Below are 6,245 nucleotides of genomic sequence, written 5' to 3' on the forward strand. Positions count from 1 at the left end.
TGAATGTATTATATGCAACTATAATCATGCTGTAAAAAACTAAGATTGTGCAGCTATATTAGCCATAAGAAATTCGTCTTCTGTGAAAACGGAAATTGTTTTACATATACGAGTTATACAAGCGTCTTCTGTAAACTACAATTGTTTTACGTGTTGGTTAAAAATATCTTTGTTTTTCTTAAAAACTAAATTAGTCTGATATACATATTGCTATCACCTTGTATATAAATATATATGTTGGTATTATGATATCCTATGCAACATCGACGTTAAATTGTATTTTTGCAATGCATTTTGTTTCACTAATGCTAAAAACCAGTTTTAACCTTGTATATATATATATATATATCTTTCAATACACTTACGGTAAAATAAACATATCAGGTGTTTATTTTCTTTTTAGATTAGAAAGGTGAGCGTTTCTTGTTCACCAATATTTCATGTGTTTTTGCACACATGAACAATTTAGTACATATAGCATGCAGATAATGGCTTTAGAAAAAGTCAACTTTAATGTTGTGCTAGTCACAAATATCAGAGGTCATTTCTCCTTTAGTGTTTCTGAACTACATCAAGAAAGGTGGATTGCTAGAGAATGACTTGCAGCATTTGTTGTCTAGAGGTTTAGGAATATAACGTGGGTAAGAAAAGTAGTTATTTAAGAAGTATATAGTGGTTAATTCTATCAGTTTTATTCTGAATTTTACCTGTCTACAACCACAGAAGTGCTGTCTTTCATTTTGTTCACACGTTTTACAGAGTTATTTTTGTCTGTTGAATAAATGCAGTGTTTTTCTTTATGCGACCAAATTATATCCAATTTCTTTCTTCTATTCAGCCGGTTAGGAAACTCAAATTTAAATCTATAATACAAGTCGTATTTTAGATAGAACAAGCATACCAAATGATACTACAGAATCATTTTAAAGGGTATTTTGATCTGTATGTTGTATTGCATATTTGCTTGATCTTTAATTGTTATAGACTATTTTTGTATCTTATGAAGTATTGACACTGGCTACTTTTATGTCCTGTGTGCACATCATGGTACAATGTATATTTTTCTGGCGCAAGGGAAAGTTGTCAATGCTGAATTTTAAAGCTTAGAATTAAGGATCGCCTAAATGTAAGGGAAACTACAAGTGTGATATGCGAAACAAGACAGGCGTTTTCCTTTTTATTTAGGAAGGTGGTGAACTTAATTCATTAAAATTAAAAAAAAATTCTTTGCACATACAGGAGTTTGACAATCATAGTACTTTTAGCATATAGCCAACTTCATAATGTTGTAACCTTATTATTGAGCTAATCACATGTTGTCAACGGTCATTCCGCTATGTTATCTCTGAACTCTCCCATAGAAGATGGTGCTGTAGAATTCCACACAGTTGTGTTAATGTGTTTACTAGTAGCATAAGCCATGTAGAGGTTTAGAAATACTTGACAACCTGGTATTCCTTATTTTTGCAAATGTGATGATCAAATGACATGGGTGACAAATGCAATATAGGAGACTTGACCCTGTCTGTTATGTATATAGTTGTTGATTCTCCCAGATGGATTTTAACAAGATTTTTGTTTCAACAACATCTCTCCATACTTAGAGAAGTATGTTCATCTTGCATCTCATGCACCTGTCTGAATGAGATGTCTATCTGGTTGAATGAATAGTAATTTTATTCTAATGTCAAAATTTTGTCCAATTTCTTTCCTCAACTCATTCAAGACTGAATTAAAATTAACCTTGTAAGACATGCTGAACCTTTAGCAAATCAAAGTATCCGAGAATACCACATTGGTATATGAATGTTATATAAATACATCAGTAATTGGCTCTTTAAACATATTCAATGGCAGATAAGCCAATCAGATCAAATCAACTTATACAAACCTCTGCATCAGTCCTTCACTTGTGTATGACCCACAATCTACAGGATAGGAAGCACAGAAACTTGATCAAGAAAGTATGAGATATATGGCATTAAACCTTAACCTAATATGAAAATTATAACTTCACAAGGATGTTAAATAAACACAGAAACTTACATGATCAATTACAAAAATGATATCTACATACACCCAAATAACGGTATATTTTGTAAACACAGAAAGGTAAAGTCTGGCATGAAAATAATATTTTGCTCAAAATTCTTTTTTGTAAAGCAATTTAAGCAAATTACAAGACTACTTTGCATTAATTGAAATCATGAAATATATATATATATATATATATACACACAATACGTGAACTTAATTAGTTACCCCCTTCTCTTTAGTCCATCAGTGGACAGCACTTGATAACAATTGATTATGGGAGTCACTTCAAGATCCAGTTTCTAACAATAAGCTTCACAAATGAAGAGAATGATGTTATCAAAAGTATAGGTTATTTGGATTTCTTATTGCTAATTTGCCAATAAGAGTAACGGGCAAAAAATTAATAGAAAGTGTCAGAATATTTGACTTCGATTTCAAAAATTCTTCAGTTTTTCAGAAATGGCTATCGCCCTCTCATACTCTTCTTTTGTTTGATCTTTATCATTGTGAGTCCCTTACTGAATGCTCACAGACCTTGACTGCAAATCTCCAGTCTATGGGCCACAGGGTAAAACTAGTTTTATTATATTTTGTGAGCCGATAAAAATTCAGTTAACTAACACAGTTATATGTCAGATTTGTAGCGTCATAATGTAATCTGATAATTAAAGATGTATGTATATTTAAAATTTTTACACAAACCTGTGAAGTTTGATATCTGATGAAAGCAAGCTACCTAGATAATTCAGAACTAACCATACATACATATATACCTAGTAATGAGCATATCAAATCAAATATAATAATGTAATAGTAAAAAAAACACCTATAAAACTGTAAAACACAAAATGTGAAACCACAAGTTTGCACGTATCTGTACATGGACCCAAGAAACCTTCATGCCAAATTTGGTGAAGATCCATTAACAAGGGGCAAATTAGTTGTAAAAAACACAAAAATGACAAAAAAAAAGCAAACCTGAAAATTGTATGAATCTCCCCATAGACCCAACAAACCTTTATGCCAAATTTGGTGAAGACCCATCAACGGGATGGGTGTGGGGCGAAGTGATGGTAAACGACGTCCATAAAAACTGCAAAATGCAAAACTAAAAATTAATATGCATCTCCGCATAGGTCCAATGAACCAAATACCAAATTTGATAAATGTCCAACCACAGGAGGTGAGGTAGTGGTAAAAATGCAAAAATGCCCATAAAACACCAAAACTGAAAATTTGTATGCATCTCCTTATGGACCCAATGAACCCCAAATCAAATTTGGTGAAGTAGTAGTAGTAAAAAATTCACATAAAAACTGCAAAATCTTTATGTACCCTTGCATGGACATAATGAACCTCCATACCAATTTTGATGAAGATCCATCCCCACCCTGCAAAGTAGTTACATGGACATACAACAGACGCTACTATTATATTTATATAGATGATTAGAATAAACTGTTCCACAAGCTGCGTAAACTAGGGCTATCTATGCACAGTTATATATAATTTCATGCTAACAGAAGAGAGGGAAGACAATATGAATCACTGCACACTAATGGTTTACATACGTCTTCCAAATGGTGGCTTTGACTGTCACTCTAATAGCACATCCACAGTTTTAAAGTGTAGATTGTATTTTGGTGGCAAAAACCAACAGCAAAAGAAAGGCAGATGAAGGCAATACTCATTTGAGCCATCTCTATGTAAAAATCCTATTTGCAAATATTCTATGTTAAAGAGCATTTAAAAAAGCTAAACATATTTTTACATGTTTAGCTAACATTTAATATACACAGAAAAAACACACATATATACATACACACATTAGTTTTAAATATTTTTGTATCTTATGTGTTTCTAATTTGGTTTTAAAAATTACAGGCTGTGATGTGAAATTTTTTATGTTGTGCATTAATAGATGTGTCAAAGACATCAGCACCACACAACCCCTGAAGTGACTACAGTTACAAACTACTAAGGGTTCTAAAAAGGATGAACAATGTGAATATGATGACGACGATGATGATATAGATTACCTTGCAGACTGTCTTCTGATCATACCTCTAAATGTATGTAAAAAAAAATCAATGTGCATTATACTAGAAAGGCTTTGAATAAAGATGTACATACAGTGCTGGTGTTTGCTGTAGCCCACCAAAAAATTACTTTTGGTTTTAGGTTAAAGCTTCACAATGGTCTATATGTGCTGTATATACACTGTTGGTATCAAAACCCAAATTTTAACATTACATGTCCACAAGCTTGTCAATGAGCCACTGGGGATCTCATCAAGAATGTCATATCAAAAGGTTTGGGGAGTAAGGAGACAAAGATGGAAACTCTAGAATAGGCCCTCCAATTCAGCTGGGAACCTATGCTCTGGTGTAACTTGCATATATGTGTTAACCTAGCCTGAATAGAAATGTCTTACAGAAATTACCATTTGGGACCTCCAAGCTTGGGGTGGTTGTGGCTGCCTATTGCCACCCCCTGGGAGACATACACACAAATACTTGTGTACTGCTTTTGTTTTGAATTATTTTACAATAACAGAACTAAAATGTTCTAATAACAATGTTATTTCTTATTTAAAAAACAAAGAGAAAAAACATGTTTGAAGAATTAAATGTTTTGAAGCTCATTAACCAACAATGCTTTTCAAGAAACCATTTACTGGACGATGTCATTTGAGACAGAGATGTAGTCAAGACCAAGATCAATGTATTTTTTATGTAATCAACCTTATAATCTAAACAACAGTTCTAATTAAAAACAAGAGCTACAATAATAATAATAATGTTATTTCAATTATAAGCATTGGTCGCATAAAAAGTACATTGATCTCGATTTTGGTATCGACAGACTTGGTCTCGCCCATACAGTCTGGACTACATCTCTGATTTTAGGTATCAGTTACTGGGACAGTGAGAAGAATTCATTTTCCTAGAAAAGTTAATACTTTCTGACATTACATTCCTTATCACTTACCTAAATCAAAATTGACTCAGAATAATTTTATTCAAAAGTAACATTTTCCTCCAGAATTCATTACAGTGATCTGTTGGAAGAGTTTTGAAAAATGAAATGCTCACCAAAGAGGTTTTTGAATTGTGACTTTCTTGTATAACTGGACAGACTTAGTGACTTGATTTCTGCATGAAATGAATGGTTGTACGAAATAAGGATGACATAAGACGTAAGGTCTGCATTCTAATCATATTGTAATTATGTTATCAGCATGTAAACTTTAAATTTGTGGGGATAATGAAGGTAGAGGCATAATCATTACATGTTTATCCTGATGAAATAGTTAAGATCAGCCTTGGAGCATTGAGATCATTACAAAAATCTGATGCATAACTTTTAAAATATTGTACTGCCTTGGACCAAAGTTTTGAAGATCTGATGCAATGAAAGAAGGGCTTGCAATGAAGATAACTGAAGTTAGTATATAAAGGAAAGACATGACAGAACTAAGTCAATTTAAAATACAACAAATGTTTTTAAAAGAAATCAATAAAACATAACTTCAAGATGTCCTGGCTAAGGATTTTATTTTTGGATCATCATTATGTGAATGAGGTGTGAAATATGAAGACCAACTTGGTAAACAGTAACTTCCTTTCATTTCACCAAAACTGCTTGACAAAAATTAAAGAACTGTACAGAATGAAGAAGGATTCAAGAAACCAAAAAAAACTAATAATAAAAGTTACCTTCAACAGGCATGAACATCAATAGACTTTTCATCTGATCCTTGTTGACTATAAGGAGTAAGTTTATTTAAAAAAACAACATAATGACACAAGAAAGCCACATCTAGCTCTCATTACAACTATGTCTGAATGTAGAGATATCCTGACAAACAATACCACTTGGAAGAACAGTTGTTTTATTGTACAAGAAAGTATTTATTTCCAGATATAGAATTAATCAGTATATATACAAATATATTCTATCACAATAGATTGTAACATTCTTGATGTTTAAATTGCACATCATCAGTTAACTGAAATATCCAAAAAAATAAGCTACATTTTACACATTACTCTTAGATATATAGAAAAAAATATAAACTGTGGTAGTAACTACTTAACATCCTGAGCAAAATATTTAAGTTCAAATATAATTGCTGAACTAGTATATATATATATATTAATAAGAGCTAACAATTTGTGAAACACTAAACAATTGTCTAAGTATAC

General features: G+C 31.9%; 1 long non-coding RNA gene across 1 annotated transcript; it reads left to right on the forward strand.

The window, feature by feature from the left end:
* The first annotated feature begins 398 nt into the window (after positions 1-398).
* Positions 399-4,174, forward strand: LOC111086997. The gene is made up of 2 exons (XR_002611721.1): positions 399-641; positions 3,959-4,174. It is a non-coding gene; the product is annotated as an uncharacterized LOC111086997 (long non-coding RNA).
* The last annotated feature ends 2,071 nt before the right edge of the window (positions 4,175-6,245 follow it).

The sequence above is a fragment of the Limulus polyphemus genome, unplaced genomic scaffold, assembly GCF_000517525.1.
Source record: "Limulus polyphemus unplaced genomic scaffold, Limulus_polyphemus-2.1.2 Scaffold1625, whole genome shotgun sequence".
Classification (NCBI taxonomy): Eukaryota; Metazoa; Arthropoda; class Merostomata; order Xiphosura; family Limulidae; genus Limulus; species Limulus polyphemus.